The sequence below is a fragment of the Bos grunniens genome, chromosome 16 (assembly GCF_055505025.1).
Source record: "Bos grunniens cultivar Pamir isolate PY7600 chromosome 16, Bosgru_T2T1.0, whole genome shotgun sequence".
NCBI classification, from domain to species: domain Eukaryota; kingdom Metazoa; phylum Chordata; class Mammalia; order Artiodactyla; family Bovidae; genus Bos; species Bos grunniens.
In genome coordinates this window covers 16,311,943-16,329,742 of record NC_141180.1, presented here as the reverse complement: position 1 = coordinate 16,329,742, position 17,800 = coordinate 16,311,943, and the positions used below count along the sequence as shown (strand labels likewise).

General features: G+C 39.2%; 1 protein-coding gene across 2 annotated transcripts in view; it reads left to right on the top strand.

Moving 5' to 3' along the window:
• Positions 1 to 17,800, top strand: part of RGL1 (ral guanine nucleotide dissociation stimulator like 1) — a 277,622-nt gene that overhangs the window by 21,485 nt on the left and 238,337 nt on the right. The gene's annotated exons all lie outside the window — the stretch shown is intronic.

Below are 17,800 nucleotides of genomic sequence, written 5' to 3'. Positions count from 1 at the left end.
TCCCCATTTTCATCAACATTTGTTATCTTTTGCCATTTTGATAGCCATCCTAACAGGTGTGAGGTGATATCTCACTGTGGTTTTGATTTGCATTTCCATGATGATGAATAATGCTTGAGCACCTTTTCATATACGTGTTGATCATTTGTATGTCTTTTGAGAAAAGTCTCTTCAGGTCTTTTGCCCCCCCTCCTTTTTTTAAGTCAGAATGTTTTGTTTTAGTTTTTGCTGTCAAGTTGTATAAGTTCCGTATACATTTTGGACATTAATCCCTTATCAGATATGTTGTTTGCAAATATTTCTTGCCATCCTGTAGGTTGTTTTTTTACCCTTTTTCTTTTGTTGTGCTCCTGTTTGATACAGGTCCACTTGTCTATTTTTGATGCCTGCACTTTTGGTGTCACAAACATAAAATTATAGCCAAGATTAATGTCAAGAAGCTTTCCCCCTGTGTTTTCTTCTAGTAGTTTTACAGTTTAAGCTTTCACACGTAAGTCTTTAATCCATTGTGAGTTGATTTTTTGTTAATACGATGATACAAGTATCCAATTTTGTTCTTTTGCATGAATCACCATTTTTAAATTACAGTTTTTAAAATACCTGTTTGGAAAACTCTTAAAGGAGATTGACTTTGCAAAACTTCATTTAGATTGCACAGAATGACTTTTAAAACTGAATTTAATCACAGAGAAACAAAATCCTTGATCATTGGGTCTCTGCTCACAATTATTATTGCTGAGTTGAGATTTATAGGAAGGAAGGAGGGTTGTAGAAACATCTAGATTCCCAGATAGACTTCTTTCTTCTGTCTTTGTTAACTTGCAATGTTTCATCTTTAGTCAGATGAATTATGCTATGTGTTATCTATATAAAGTAATATGAAATTATGATGAAAATGCTTACAAAAGCTGAATTCTTCTACACTGATATATGTAATAATACACTTTACTTAGTTTAGTTGTAAACAAAGATTTGTTTCTAATCTGTATTCTGGCATCCTAGTTTGGGATATATCCAAGATGGCTTATGTGTTGCTAGCTGCTGCTTATAAGGTGACATTTTCTTTGGATGGCAAGAAGTAAAGTAATCTCTATTTTATTGCTAAAATATTTTACTTTAATTTGAATGTACTGTGCCCAATTAATTCATTGCTTTCATTGCAGTTTGGCTGACACTGAATAATAATGCCCACATTCATATAGCAGTACAGACTACTTAAAACTACTTTAAAAAGAAACTGAAGAAAAAGAGTAAGCTTGAAATAAATAAGAGCGGCGTATTCAGTGGATTTAATGAAGTTCAGTATAGAATTAGTTGGAAAGAGAGAAATGTTAGGGTTGAGAGGAAAGGGATATATATATATATATCCCATATATATGTTTGTACATATTTATACATACACATATATGGGTTTCCCTGGTGGCTCAGATGGTAAAGAACCTGTCTGCAATGCAGGAGACCCTGGTTCAGTCCCTGGGTTGGGAAGATCCCCTGGAGAAGGGAATGGCAACCCATTCCAGTATTCTTGCCTGGAGAATTCCATGGACAGAGGAGCCTCGCAGGCGATAGTCCACAGGGTCACAAAGAACTGGACTGACTCTTGCACGGAGCATCCCATGGATGGAGGAGCCTGGTGGACTGAGCTGTGGTCTACAGAGTCACAAAGAGCTGGACACCACTGAAGCGACTTAGCACACTGTAGCAAAGGATGAATCTTCTAGTTTGGGGTCGTGAGAAGAATGGCCACAGGGTGGCAGCACAGTCTAAAGAGCAGGAAACTTCCTGCTGGACCCGTGGTTACTTTGCTAAAACCACACTTTGTGTGCACGTGTCCCAACAGTTCCCCCCCCAACCCACCCCACCTTGTTGAAAACTTTTAATTTTATATTGGCATATAGTTGATTAATAATGTTGTGTTAGTTTCAGCTGTACAGCATAGTGTGTGTGCGCACGGGCCTAGTTGTGTCTGACTCTTTGCAACCCCATGGACTATATCCACTGTCTATGGGATTTTCCAGGCAAGAATACTGGAGTGGATTGCCGTTTCCTACTCCAGGGGTCTTCCTGACCCGGGGGTCAAATCAACACCTCCTGCATTGCAGGAGGATTCTTTATCGCTGAGCCACTGGGGAAGCCCATGTGCTACACAGTAGGTCCTTGTAAAACCACACTTTTTTTTCTCAGAATTCCTCCATGTTGCTTTCCCCATTATCCTAGATAAACATCAGCAAATGTTCAGAATCAAAGGTCACTCCTAAAACTTAAACTGAGGAAAAGTGCAGGATGAAGCACTAGCTTTACTCCTGGAGTCTGTAAGCTATTTTTGCCTAAGCTTTTGATGTCATATCCAAGATATTATTGCCAAGACTAATGTCATAAGCGTTTCCTTCTAGAGATTAAATTTAAGCATTATACTGGAGTGGGTAGCCTTTCCCTTCTCCAGGGGATCTTCCTAACCCAGAGGTTGAACCCAGGTCTCCCGCATTGCGGGTGGATTCTTTACCAGCTGAACCACCAGGGGGGCCCAAGAATACTGCAGTGGGGTAGCCTATCCCTCCTCAGGAGATCTTCCCAGTCCAGGTGGATTCTTTACCGACTAAGCTATCAGGGAAGCCCCTTTATTTACAGAGTCTATACAGAGACTCTAAAAAAGTTTCAAACTATCTGTGAGGAAGGTCCAACTTAAGTTACTAAATCATCATACACATAATTTTGTAAAATTTGATGAAAATTATTGTATTAAAAATGAACAAAAAACATTGAAATCAGAAGATTATTTTAAAAATAAGTAGTTCAACAGATATAACCAGATCAACAAATACAAATTTAAATGTTTTTAAAATAAATATAAACAGAACACTTGTCTCTTTTTGCTATTTTTGCCTGAGCTTGTGATGTCATATCCAAGAAATTATTGCCAAGACTAATATCATAAAGCTTTTCCTTCTAGAGATTTTATAGTTTCAGGCTTTAAATTTAAGTCTTTATAATCTATTTTGAAGATTTTGTATGTGTGTATGTGTATGGTTTAAGGGTCCAGTTTCATTGTTTTGCTTGTAGATATCCAGTTTTCCTAACATTATTTGTTGACGAGATTATCTCCTCCCTATTGTATAATCTTGGGCATGCTTGTCAAAGATCACTTTTTTTTTTTTTGGCCACCCCATGCGGCATGTGGAATCTTAGTTCCCTGACCAGGAATCGAACCTGTACCTCTTGAATTGGGAGTGCAAGTCTTAACCCCTAGACCATCAGGGAAGTCCCCAAGATCATTTGACTGTGTTTGCGTGATTTGTTTCTGGGCTTTCTAGTCTTTTCCATTGGTCTATGTGTCTATGTAAATATAAACAGAACAAACATCACACAGAATAAAAAGAAAAACAGAGTTACCAAAACTACATATGTTGTTTATTGAAAGCATATGTGTATATGATTAATGTATATAGATGGTTAATATAGAGATTGCTATTACTGTATCCTACAATTGTGTTAAAACATTTATGAAGGATACAGTGAATCTCTATATTCAACGTCCTATACATGTACATTTTATTTCCACTATGTATATCCATTTAAAAGGTTTTTACTATGACCAACTTGCTTCTTGCTTGCTACTTTATCCCATCTAGGTTGAACAGCTTGCTCAAACTTAATGTTTGTTTTAATAGCATCGTAATAGAGAAAGCCAGTTTCTAGAGGTATGCTAATAGGAATAGGGGAAGAGGTTTTAAAGCACTTTCACCACCTGAAGATACTCACTTTTTAAAAGAGTTAATTAATTAATTAATTTTATTTTTGGCTGTGCTGGGTCTTCATTGCTGGGTGGGCCCCTCTCTAGTTGGGGCGAGTGGGGCTGCTCTGTAGATATGTGCGTGGGCTTCTTACCCTGGTGGCTTCTCCTGCTGTGGAGCACGGGCTCTGGGGCGTGTGGGCTTCAGTAGCTGCAGCACATGGGCCAGTAGTTGTGCCCTCTGGGCTTTAGAGCACAGGCTCAACAGTTTTGATACATGGGCTTAGTTACTGCTCTGCGGCTTGTGGGATCTTCCTGGACCGGGATTGAACCCATGTCTCTTGCATTGGTAGGTGGATTCTTTCCCACTGAGCCACCAGTGAAGGTCTAAAGATATTCATTTTTAATGCTTTTTAAAAACAAAGCAAGTGATGTAATATTTTAAAAATTCACCGTCAATTCTTCATTAGTGGCCAGTTCCAACAATTTATCCTGTAAAAATGAAAAGTGAAAGTGTTATTTGCTCAGTCGTGTCTGACTCTTTTTGACCCCATGGACTGGAGCCTGTCAGGCTCTTCTGTCCTTGGGATTTCCCAGGCAAGAATACTGGGGTGGGTTGCCATTTCCTCCTCCAGGAAGTCTTCCTGACCCAGGGATCAATCCTAGGTCTCCTGCATTGCAGGCAGACTCTTTACCGTCCGAGCCACCAGGGAAGCCCTGTAAAATAATATTAAATTTAAACTATCTTTCAATGAATGGTTTCTGGTTCCATGAATTTCCTATGCATGGATCTTTTTTTAAATTTTATTTTATTTAATTTTACAATATTGTATTGGTTTTGCCATATATCAAAATGAATCTGCCACAGGTATACATGTGTTCCCCATCTTGAACCCTCCTCCCTCCCCATACCATCCCTCTGGGTCGTCCCAGTGCTCCAGCCCCAAGCATCCAGTATCGTGCATTGAACCTGAACTGGCGACTCATTTCATACATGATATTATACATGTTTCAATGCCATTCTCCCAAATCATCCCACCCTCTCCCTCTCCCACAGAGTCCAAAAGACTGTTCTATACATCAGTGTCTCTTTTGCTGTCTTGTATACAGGGTTATTGTTACCATCTTTCTAAATTCCATATATACTATGCATGGATCTTGATGGAGTATAAAAATTTTAAGCATTCTATCAGTTCCATCAGGTGTTTGGTAATCATTTTGAGCAGATGAGCAATAATTACCTGCTGCGTGGATAATAGTTGTTAAATTATGAAACATGACATAATCTGTGAAAACTGTCCTTTTATGCTTCTAATGTTTATTTTGACTTTTCAGTCATCTACTACTGGAAAATATGGTGTGTTGCTTCCTTGTTTGGAAATACTAAGATTATTAACTTGACAAATATATTTCAGAAAAATAGGCAAGTCTGGCTGTCTAATACATATCTTTACAAAACTGAGCCCAAACATGTTTCTTTTCTATTAGTAACTCTTGAGTTTCTTCAATGTGCAGACATTCTCTGCAGAACTTTCCCCTAGATAACCAGTGTACCTAGTATACCGTTGCAGTTGTTTGTGATCAGCTTCCATATTATCACATAAAGAGAATACTCTCAAATGGAATGCATTAGTTTTTATGTAATTCATAATTTTTATTGTATCACTAAACACATTGTTGAGTTTGGCTGACTTTTCATAGTAAGATTTTTTTTTGCAGTGCAATTTTTTATTTTACTGGAGGATAATTTCTTTACAGTGCTTCGGTGGTCTCTGCCGTACATCAGCTGGAAATCAGTTATAATTATATATCCCCTCCTCTTGAACCTCTTTCCCACCCGTATCCCATCCACTTAAGGTATCAGTGGGTGCCAGGCTGGGCTCCCTGTGTTATACAGCAGCTTCCATCTATTTCAGACTGTTTAACTAATGCTTAAAATAACATAGCTAATAATCGGTAAATCTGGGATTTGAGCACTCTAAAATTCTTCTTTATACCACAATCTCTCCATCATATCCTACTTTTTAGAGCAAAAAGAAAATAACCTCAATTTAATGACCTAGCCTTAAGATAGGGAAAAGTCATATTTCAAAAGTGAGACAATGATAAAGTCAACAAAGAGAAGAAAGTGTAGGAAGAGCATGTCATGAGAAAATGATAAGTATGTGTGGGAAAACAGCTGAAAATGTTTTTGGCAAGAGGAAATAAATTTTAAAAATCAGCTTTATTGAGGTGTAATTTACATATAATGCACCCATCTCAAGTGTACAGTTTTATGAGTTTTGACAAATGTATGTACTCATGTTACCATCATTACACTAAAAATGGAGAACATTTCCATCAGTCCCAAATTTCCTCCGTGTCCCTCCCTTCCCCATCAACCACCCTCCCGCATGGCTCTAGGGAAGTATCATCTCTTTGCCCTTACTATAGGCTAGATTTGTTTTTTCCAAAGTTTCACATAAAAGGACTCATGAAGTATGAACTATGGGCCTTTTGCTTATTCCTTAGCATGATGTTTTTGAGACTCACCCTCACAATTATGTATATCAGTAGTTTGTTCCTTTTTAATACCTAGTAATATTCCATTGTATAGATATACTATATAATTCACTTATCTGTTGATGAACATTTGTATTGTTTCTAGTTTTGGATGATTATGAAAAAAGTTTCTATGAACATTCATGTCCAAGTCTTCATGTGGATGTGTGCTTCCTTCTTTTGGACAAATACTTAAAAAGTAGAATTGCCAGGTTGTATGACAAATGCATCTCAAGTTTCTAAGAACTGCCAAACTGTTGTCCAGAGTGGTTTGTTATCTGATATTCCCACTGGCAACACATGAGCATTCCAGTTATGCCACATTCTTGCCAACACTAGATCTTGTCAGTGAAAGGAAATGTTTAACATATCAATTTAGAAAGACACGTTTCTTTTTTAAAAAGTATTTATTTGTTTATTTGGCTGTGTAAGGTCTTAGTGGTGGCTCACAGGATCTTTGTTGCATCGTGTGGAGCCTTTTATTGTGGCTCATGGGCTCTGGTGGAGGCACACACGCTCGAGAGCTCATGGGCTCGGTAGTCACAGTGCACATGCTGAGCTGCTCCACAGCACGTGGGATCTTAGTTCCCCGACCAGGGACTGAACCTGAGTCCCCTGCATTGCAAGGAGAATTATTAACCACTGGACTATCAGGGAAGTCCCGTAGAAAAACGAGTTTCTTTTAAGCTTGTCCTTGGATAAGAAGGGAATGAATAGTGGATGAGATTCTGTAGTACTTCTGTTTCTTCATCTGGATAGTTAATGCCCAACGAATTTCCAAGGGCACCATAATTAGCAAGAAATTTGATGCCACTGCTTCCATCTGCTGTTGTCCTGGTCTCTTCCAAATGAAGTCATTGATAGTGCTGAGCTCAGTTCAGTCTTCTCCCTCAATTAGGACAGAGTATGTGGCAGCTGAGAAAAAGTATTATGATCTTAGACTCAGTAGAAGATAAGGTGAGCTCTGAAAATGCTCCAAGCGGTTGCTGTTGAGAAACCTGTCGAGTCTAATTGTTGTTTCATTATCAATATACTTGTCTTTATAATATTGTTTTGATTGTTGTATAAGTTTCAGGTATATAGCATTGTAACTCGACATAGTGTATATACACTATGAAATGATCACTATCACAGGTCTATTTACTATCCATTACCATTCGCAGTTGACGTCTTTCACCCATTTCTTCCACCCCCCCAAGCTCCTTCCCCTCTGGTAACCACTAATCTGATCTCTAGTGGGCTAATCTTCTATCAGTAAAAGGCTCCACATGATGCAACAAAGATCCTGTATGCCACCACTAAGACCTTATACAGCCAAATAAACAAACAAATATTTTTTAAAAAAGAAACGTGTCTTTCTAAATTGATATGTTAAACATTTCCTTTCACTGACAGTATCAAGTGTTGGCAAGAATGTGGCATAACTGGAATGCTCATGTGTTGCCAGTGGGAATATCAGGTAACAAACCACTCTGGACAACAGTTTGGCAGTTCTTAGAAACTTGAGATGCATTTGTCATACAACCTGAGTTTGTTTTTATTTTATTTTGTTTGTTCATTTGTTTTGGGTTTTTGGGTTTCACATAGAATTGAAATCGTATTTGACTTATTTCACTTAGTATAATACCTTCAAGGTCCATTCATGTTGTCACAAGCGGCAGAATTTCATTCTTTTTTATGACTGAGTTATATTCTAATGTGTATATATGCTACATCTTCTTTATCCATTTATAGATATTTAGGTTGTTCCCATATCCTGGCTATTATATGTAAACCTACACTGAACATAGAGGTGCATATACCTTTTTGAATTAGCTTTTTGGTGCTCTTTAGATACCCAGAATGGAATGGCTGAGTTATATAATAGTTCTAGTTCTTTGAGGGACCTGCATACTGTTTTCCATGGTGGCCTCACCAATTTATAGTCCTACCAATACTGTAGGCTTCCCTTTTCTTCATATTCTCTCCAACACTTGCTATTCTTTGTCTTTTCAATAATAACCATTCTAACAGGTGTGAGACAATATCTCATTATGGCTTTGATTTGTTTTTTATAGGTAATTTATCTTTTCTTTGATAACTTTTAAAACACTTTCTTTGCCTTTCATATTTTATAGTTTCCAGTGTGATGTATTTAAGGTATAGGTTTAATTTTACTTATCCTGCTTGAAACTCAAATTTGCTAATTTTTGCTTCCCATTAATTCTGGAAAATAGCCATAATTTCATAAAAAATTTAATACATACTTTATTTGGAAATAGTTTCAAACTTAGAAAAAAGCTGCATAACTAAAGATAGTAACAAGGAGCTCTCCTAGACCTTTTATCCAGATTCACCTATTGTTAATGTTTACGTCATTTTACGTCATTTGCTTTGTGCTCCTTGGTATCGCTTTTGTTCTCTCTCTCCATCTCTGTCTCTCTCTGTATTGTTTGAAGTATTTTAGTTTGTTCATTATTTTTAAAAATATTCTTGTCTTCTCTTTTCTCTTCTTTTGGAACATGAATTAGGAACATGTTGATCTTATTATTTATCTGCATGATTCAGTTTGTCTGTTGTAATTCCAATCATTCATCTTTTAGTGCCACATTTTAGGTATTTTCTCCATAACAGCCACCTAGATCTCCACTTTTCTCTTTGTTGTTATCGTTTAGTCACTCAGTCATGGCTGACTCTTATTTTAATCCCACGGATTGTAGCCCACCACGCTCCTCTGTCTATGGGTTTTTCCAGGTTTAAGAATACTGGAGTGGGTTGCCATTTCCTTCTCCAGGAGATCTTCCTGACCCAGGAATCAACCCACAGATTCTGCACTGCAGGCAGATTCTTTCCCACTGAGCCACCAGGGAGGCCTTCCACTTTTCTCTACAGGTCTGTTAATCTGCTGTTTAACTCACTGATCGAGTTTCTAAAATCAATGAATGTATCCTTTCTAATTTTATTTTTTCCTTGTATTTTCCTCCATTATATATTTTTGGATTTTTCATCTTTAATTATTTTAATATTATATAGTCTATAACAAATAATTCTTTTATCTTTAAAGTTCTTGGGGCGTTAACTCTGTTTTTTGTTATTTCTGCCTGTTCTTGGTGGATTGTTCCTTTGGATGTTGTCAAATTTTGTTTTCTCAGTCATGCTTGGTGGGGATCCTGGGTGGCCCATGTTGAAGCTATATCTCTCCAGACAGTGGTTCTCAATCTTTGCTACTCACTGGGATCACCAAGTGAGCCTTTAAAATTAAGATGGCAGATTGGACCCCAGTCCAGTGAATGCAGATACTCTGAATGTGAGGCATCATTGTTTTTAAAGCTCCACAATCAAAGTTGAGAACCACTGCTTTGGACAGTGTTTGCTTTCCATTTTTACAGGAATTATAAATGTGTTTCCCAACCTTGATCACTTTAATTTCTCAGCTCTGGGTTCCTGAACACATAGGTTGAATAATTTTTTTTTAATGGTAGGAAGACATTTTTAATAAAGAATATCAGCATACCAGTTTGATTGTTTTGTTTTCTAATTTCATTGAAAAGTAACTGACAAATGTATATATTTGAAGTGTAAAAGGTGATGATTTTATGTATATATACATTGTAGAACAATTACACAAGATCAAGCTAATTAATATATCTATTGCTTCCTGTATTAAAGTTGACTCTTCTTTATTTCTTATGGTGAAAATGCTTAAGATCTGCTCTCAGCACCTTTCAAGCATGCAAGTATACAATAGCATATTATTAACTATAATCACCTTGCTGTACATTATTAGATCCTCAAGACTTATCTAATAACTGAAAGTTTGGCCCTTTGACCTGCATCTTCCCATTTGCTTCTCCTCCTAACTTGGTAATGTAACAGAGCAGGACAAGCACAGTCCTTAGCAGCCAGTCACTGCGATGCCTCATTAGTCAGGTACCCTGTTACTAGGCAACAAGTCTTGCTCAGCCATTGGTCAGTGCCTCGGTGGTCCCTGCCCACAAACAGCCAGTTGTCAATGAGCGACCATTAGTTGTCCTGCTCAGCTATTGGTCAGCACCACAGAAGGTCATGCCCACAAGTAACTGTCAATGAGGAACTAGTCCAGAAGCAATTCATCCAGCTGTCAGTGGTGTGGTGGTCATCAGGTGGAGAGTGAGGTAAGAGACAGATTTAGGACTTCTCTTGCGGGTCCTCCAAGAGAAGGAGGAGGGCCAGCCTTGTGCCAGTGGGTGAGCTGGAGGGCCCGGGGAACAGACTGGGGATTACGTCCTGTGGGGCTCCACAGCCCTCACTGACGCCCTCCATTAGCCTTGGTCCAGGCCTTGAGGCAGCGGGGAACCTCTCCCTCATATCTGTCTCTGTAACCTGATAGCAGTGGCTGTCTGTCTGGTAACAGTCTGTGAGACCTGGTCTTCCCTATTTGGGCGGCCACAGGAGACTGAGGGCCAGTTGGGTTGGATGCCTGGCTCCCTCAGGGATGACAGCTGGGCAGGGTGTGGGAGCCTGGCCCTGAAGTAGCTGCCAATTGAGATCTGCCTCCTCTTAACCAGGAACTGGGACCTTGGAGAGTGAAAGTTGTGCCTTGGGACCTTGCCCTTTCTTGTCAGGCAGAGAATAACTTTCGTTTGGTAGAGATTTACAGGAACATCGTTAACCTGACCATGTCCTGCCTGAAGAACAAAAGATCTGACACCAAGAAGTTTGCAACAACTAACCACCCTTGCTCCCTCACTTTTTGCTTTTAAAGGGGTTTGCTGACAACTTTCAGTAACTTGGGATTATTGGGGCATGAGCCACCCATCTCCTTGTTCAGTTCAGTTCAGTTGCTCAGTTGTGTCTGACTCTTTGTGACCCCATGAATCACAGCACACCAGGCCTCCCTGTCCACCACCAACTCCTGGAGTTCACTCAGACTCATGTCCATCGAGTCAGTGATGCCATCCAGCCATCTCATCCTCTGTCATCCCCTTCTCCTCCTGCCCCGAATCCCTCCCAGCATCAGAGTCTTTTCCAATGAGTCAACTCTTCCCATGAGGTGGCCAAAGTACTGGAGTTTAAGCTTTAGCATCATTCCTTCCAAAGAAATCCCAGGGTTGATCTCCTTCAGAATGGACTGGTTGGATCTCCTTGCAGTCCAAGGGACTCTCAAGAGTCTTCTCCAACACCACAGTTCAAAAGCATCAATTCTTCGGCACTCAGCTTTCTTCATAGTCCAACTCTCACATTCATACATGACCACTGGAAAAACCATAGCCTTGAGTAGAAGGACCTTTGTTGGCAAAGTAATGTCTCTGCTTTTGAATATGCTATCTGGGTTGGTCATAACTTTCCTTCCAAGGAGTAAGCATCTTTTAAGTTCATGGCTGCAGTCACCATCTGCAGTGATTTTGGAGCCCCCAAAAATAAAGTCTGACACTGTTTTAACTGTTTCCCCATCTATTTCCCATGAAGTGATGGGGCCAGATGCCATGATCTTCGTTTTCTGAATGTTGAGCTTTAAGCCAACTTTTTCACTCTCCTCTTTCACTTTCATCAAGAGGCTTTTGTGTTCCTCTTCACTTTCTGCCATAAGGGTGATGTCAACTGCATATCTGATGTTATTGGTATTTCTCCCAGCAATCTTGTTTTCAGCTTGTGCTTCTTCCAGCCCAGCGTTTCTCATGACGTACTCTGCATAGAAATTAAATAAGCAGGGTGACAATATACAGCCTTGACGTACTCCTTTTCGTATTTGGAACCAGTCTGTTGTTCCATGTCCAGTTCTAACTGTTGCTTCCTGACCTGCATACAGATTTCTCAAGAGGCAGGTCAGGTGGTCTGGTATTCCCATCTCTTTCAGAATTTTCCACAGTTTATTGTGATCCACACAGTCAAAGGCTTTGGCATAGTCAATAAAGCAGAAATAGATGTTTTTCTGGAACTCTCTTGCTTTTTCGATGATCCAGCAGATGTTGGCAATTTGATCTCTTGTTCCTCTGCCTTTTCTAAAACCAACTTGAACATCAGGAAGTTCACAGTTCACGTATTGCTGAAGCCTGGCTTGGAGAATTTTGAGCATTACTTTACTAGTGTGTGAGATGAGTGCAATTGTGCGGTAGTTTGAGCATTCTTTGGCATTGCCTTTCTTTGGGATTGGAATAACAACTGACGTTTTCCAGTCCTGTGGCCACTGCTGAGTTTTCCAAATTTGTTGGCATATTGAGTACAGCACTTCCACAGCATCATCTTTCAGGATTTGAAATAGCCCAACTCGAATTCCATCACCTCCACTAGCTTTGTTCGTAGTGATGCTTTCTAAGGCCCACTTGACTTCACATTCCAGGATGTCTGGCTCTAGGTCAGTGATCACACCATCGTGATTATCTGGGTCATGAAGATCTTTTTTGTACAGTTCTGTGTATTCTTGCCACCTCTTCTTAATATCTTCTGCTTCTGTTAGGTCTATACCATTTCTGTCCTTTATCGAGCCATCTTTGCATTAAATGTTCCCTTGGTATCTCTAATTTTCATGAAGAGATCTCTAGTCTTTCCCATTCTCTTGTTTTCCTCTATTTCTTTGCATTGATCACTGAGGAAGGCTTTCTTATCTCTTCTTGCTATTCTTTGTAACTCTGCGTTCAGATGCTTATATCTTTCCTTTTCTCCTTTGCTTTTCACTTCTCTTCTTTTCACAGCTATTTGTAAGGCCTCCCCAGACAGCCATTTTGCTTTTTTGCATTTGTTTTCCATGGGGATGGTCTTGATCCCTGTCTCCTGTACAATGTCATGAACCTCAGTCCATAATTCATCAGGCACTCTATCTATCAGATCTAGTCCCTTAAATCTATTTCTCACTTCCACTGTATAATCATAAGGGATTTGATTTAGGTCATACCTGAATGGTCTAGTGGTTTTCCCTACTTTCTTCAATTTAAGTCTGAATTTGGCAATAAGGAGTTCATGATCTGAGCCACAGTCAGCTCCTGGTCTTGTTTTTGCTGACTGTATAGAGCTTCTCCATCTTTGGCTGCAAAGAATATAATCAATCTGATTTTGGTGTTGACCATCTGGTGATGTCCATGTGTAGAGTCTTCTCTTGTGTTGTTGGAAGAGGGTGTTTGCTATGACCAGTGCATTTTCTTGACAAAACTCTATTAGTCTTTGCCCTGCTTCGTTCTGTATTCCAAGGCCAAATTTGCTTGTTACTCCAGGTGTTTCTTGACTTCTTGTATGAACTGTAACTTCATCTCCTTGTATGAACCTGTAATAAATCTCTCTGTTCCAAACTCTAATGTTTTAGTATTGATTGGCCTCACTGTGCATCAGGCACATGGATTTGCGATTTGCAATTCAGTAACAGTAGTTGCCATTTTATTCTGTTTCTATGAAATCAGGTTTGTTTTGTTTAGGTCCCACTTATAAGTAATACCATACAGTATTTGTTTTTCTCTGCTGTCTAGATGATTTCACCTAGCATAATGCCTTCCAAATTCATCCATGTTGTTGCAGATGGCAGGATTTCCTTTTTATCACTGAATTACTATTCCATTGTGTAGATATACCACATTTTCTTTATCCATTCATCTGTTGGTGGACGTTTAGGTGGTTTATATCTTGGGTGTTGTGAATAGTGCTACAGCGATCACAGGGATGCAGATTTCTCTTCCAGTCACTGATTTCATTTCCCTTGGCTATATACCTAGAAGTAGTATTGTTGGATCATATGGCAGTTCTATTTTTTATTTTTTGAGGAACCACTCTCCTGTTTTGATAGTGGTTGTGCCACCAATAGTGTGTAATGGTTCACTTTTCTCCACATTCTCACCAATTCTGGTTAACTTTTGTCTTTCTGGTAATTGCTATCAAAACAGATGTGAGATGATATCTCACTGTGGTTTTAATTCCCGTTTCCCTAATGACTAGTGATGTTGAACACCTTTTCATGTGCCTTTTGGCCATTTGGAAAAATGTCTATTCAGTCCTTTACCCATTTTTAGTTGTATTATTTGCTTTTTTCTGTCATTAAATGTGTGAGATCTTTATAGTACTTAGATATTAACCTTTTATCAGATATATGGTTTGCAAACATTTTTTGTCTTTCTGTAGGTTGCTATTTCAATTAATTGATTGTTGCTTTTGCTGTTCAGAAGCTTTTTAGTTTGATGTAGTCCCACTTGTTTATTTTTGGCTTTTGTGCTCTTGGTTTCTTACCCCCCAAAAATCATGGCAAAGATCAATGTCCCGGAGCTTTCCCTCTATGTTTCCTTGTAGGAGTTTTATGGTTTCAGGCTTTATTCATTTAAGTCTCTGATATTCTGTACTAACTATGAGTGGTGTAAGATGAGAGGGGTTCAGTCATTCTTTTGCATGTGAATATCCAGTTTTCTCAGCACTATTTGTTGAAGAGAATGCCGCCCTTCATGCCCTTACCATTATGTGTTCTTGGTGTCCTTTTCTAAGGATGTATGCATAGGTTTATTTCTGGGCTTCCTAATATGTGCCAATGCCACACTCTTTTGGTTACTGTAACTTTGTAGTATAGTTTGAAATCAGAATGTGTGATGTCTCCAGCTTTATTTGTTCAAAAGTTTGCTTTGGCTACTCAAGGTCTTTTGTGATTCCATACAAATTTTAGTATAGATTTTCTATTTCTGTGAAAAACACCAGTAGAATTTTGGTACGGATTGCATTGAATTCGTAGATGACTTTGGATGGTATAGACATTTTAACAATATTAATTCTTCCTATCCAAGAACACTGTTTCCAGTATTCATGTGTGTTTTCAATTTCTTTCATCAGTGTCTTATGGTTTTCAGTGTACAGATATTTTGCCTCTTTGGTTAAAGTTATTTGTAAGTATTTTGTTATTTTTGATGTTATTGTAAATGGAATTGCTTTTTAAATTTCCTTCAGATAGCTCATTTTTTATGTGTAGAAGCACAAATGATTTTTCTATGTTGGGTTTTAATCCTGCTACTTTGTTGATTTCATTTCTTAGTTGAAACAGGTTTTTTGGGTGGATTTAGCATTTTTAATATATAAGATCATCTCGTCTGCAAACAGGGATAATTTTACTTCTTAATTTCTAATTTGGATGCCTTTGGGTTATTTTTCTTATCTAATTGTGGCCATGACAGAGTAGTACTGTGTTGAAAAGAAGTGGTGAGAGTGGGCATACTTTATTTTTTTAATTTTTTCTTGACCTTAGAGAAAAGGCTTTTAACTTTTCACCATTGAGTAGGAAGTTAGCTGTGGGCTTGTCACATATGGCTTTTATTATGTTGGGGTGTATTCCGTTTATAACTAATTTGTTGAGAGTTTTATCATGAAAGAACAAGAATTTTGTCAAATACTTTTCCTGCATCTATTGAAATAAGCATAGGATTTTTACCCTTCAGTCAGTTCAGTTCCGTCACTCAGTCGTGTCTGACTCTTTGTGACCCCATGGACTGCAGCACACAAGGCTTCCCTGTCCATCACCAACTCCTGGAGCTTGTTCAAACTCATGTCCATTGAGTCACTGATGCCATCCAACCATCTCATCCTCTGTCATCTCCTCCTCCTGCCTTCAATCTTTCCCAACATCAGGGTCTTTTCTAGTGGGTCAGTTCTTCTCATCAGGTGGCCAAAGTATTGGAGTTTCAGCCTCAGCATCAGTTCTTCCAATGAATATTCAGGACTGATTTCCTTTAGGATTGACTGGTTGTATCTCCTTGCAGTCCAAGGGACTCTCAAGAGTCTTCTCCAACACCACAGTTCAAAAGCATCAATTCTTCGGCACTCAGCTTTCTTTACAGTCCAACTCTCACATCCACACATGACCACTGGAAAAACCAGGGCTTTGACTAGACAGACCTTTGTTCAGTTCAGTTCAGTTCAGTTCAGTCACTCAGTCATGTCCGACTCTTTGCAACCCCATGAATTGCAGCACGCCAGGCCTCCCTGTCCATCACCAACTCCTGGAGTTCACTCAAACTCACGTCCGTCGAGTCGGTGATGCCATCCAGCCATCTCATCCTCTGTTGTCCCCTTTTCCTCCTGCCCCCAATCCCTCCCAGCATCACAGTCTTTTCCAGTGAGTCATCTCTTCTCATAAAGTGGCCAAAGTACTGGAGTTTCAGCTTTAGCATCATTCCTTCCAAAGAACACCCAGGGCTGATCTCCTTTAAAATGGACTGGTTGGATCTCCTTGCAGTCCAAGGGACTCTCAAGAGTCTTAAGTTTAATACACTGTCTAGGTTTGTCACAGCTTTTCTTCCAAGGAGCAAGTGTCTTTTAATTTAATGGCTGCAGTCACTCTCTGCAGTGATTTTGGAAGCCAAAAAAATAAACTCTCTTAATTCTGTTAATATGGTTGTAGTGCATTTATTGATCTGCATGTGTTGAACCATCCTAGCATCCCAGGGGTAAATCCCACTTGATCATGATATATGATCCTTTTACTGTGTCCCTGAATTCAGTTGCTAGTATTTTGTTGAGAATATTCACATCTACATTCATCAGGGACCATGGCCTGTAACTTCCTTTTCTTGTAGCATCTTCACCTGACTTTAGTACCAGGATAATGCCAACATCCTAAAATGAGCTTGGAAGTGTTCCTTCCGTTCAGTTAGGTAATATAAAATTGATCCTTGTGTTTGGGGAGACTCTCCCTGGCCTAGGCATCTCTGCTGAGATAGACAGATTCCTTGTCATCTCTTTTTACTGAGAAAGGAGCTGTTTAAGGGCTTACAGAGATAAGCAGGGACTCTGATGCACTTTTTCATATTGAACAAAGCTGAATCTTCATCATCTACTTCCATATGACTGTGAAAACCCAAGCTTCCTACTTATTCATATCAACAAGTACTTTCTTGATAGACTAAATGTCAGTGCCAATATAACATATCCTCGTTTATGTTCTTCCCTGGAGGTCTGGGGAAATTTCTAGAATTTCCTCACTTCCCTGGACTCATATTTTATTCAACAGTTGTAGGTTTTGCATGTGAGTGTGTGTACTTAGATCACAACATTGCTGGAAATAGAAGTCTTGCCCTGTGAGTCTGTACTTCAGCGTCATGCCCTCCCTATCCTTGAATTCATTCTCCTGTTACCAGGTCTGCCTGAACCAAGTGTGAATTTGCTTTGTCTTTGAGCATCATTCATTGGGTTTGCAAGCATCTACCTGGCAGCCAAACTGCTGGAGCATGTATGCGTTTCTCTAGACTGTGCCTGGCCTAGTCTTGGCTTCATCTTGATCCAGTTGGTCTGTGTTGCCAAGATCCCATCGTGCTTTGAATTCCAGCCTACCTGAATCATGTCAACCTTTATTCTTTTTCTTCTGTTTCCAAGTCTCTGTCTTCATTGACTTGTCAAAGTTAAGTCGCTTTCAGTTTATTTCCTGGATTCGTCTTTCCACAAAGGGCTCTGTCTCTGATTTGAGAGTTTGTAGTGTGGTTTACAGCAATGTGGGAATGGGTCCAACTCAGGATTCGGGTTTTTAGGATGCCCAGATGGGCTTAGCAGAAAGCCTCTAACTTTCTACTTCATTTCAAAACCACTTAACCTGAGTGTGTAAATTTCAAAGACTTTCTA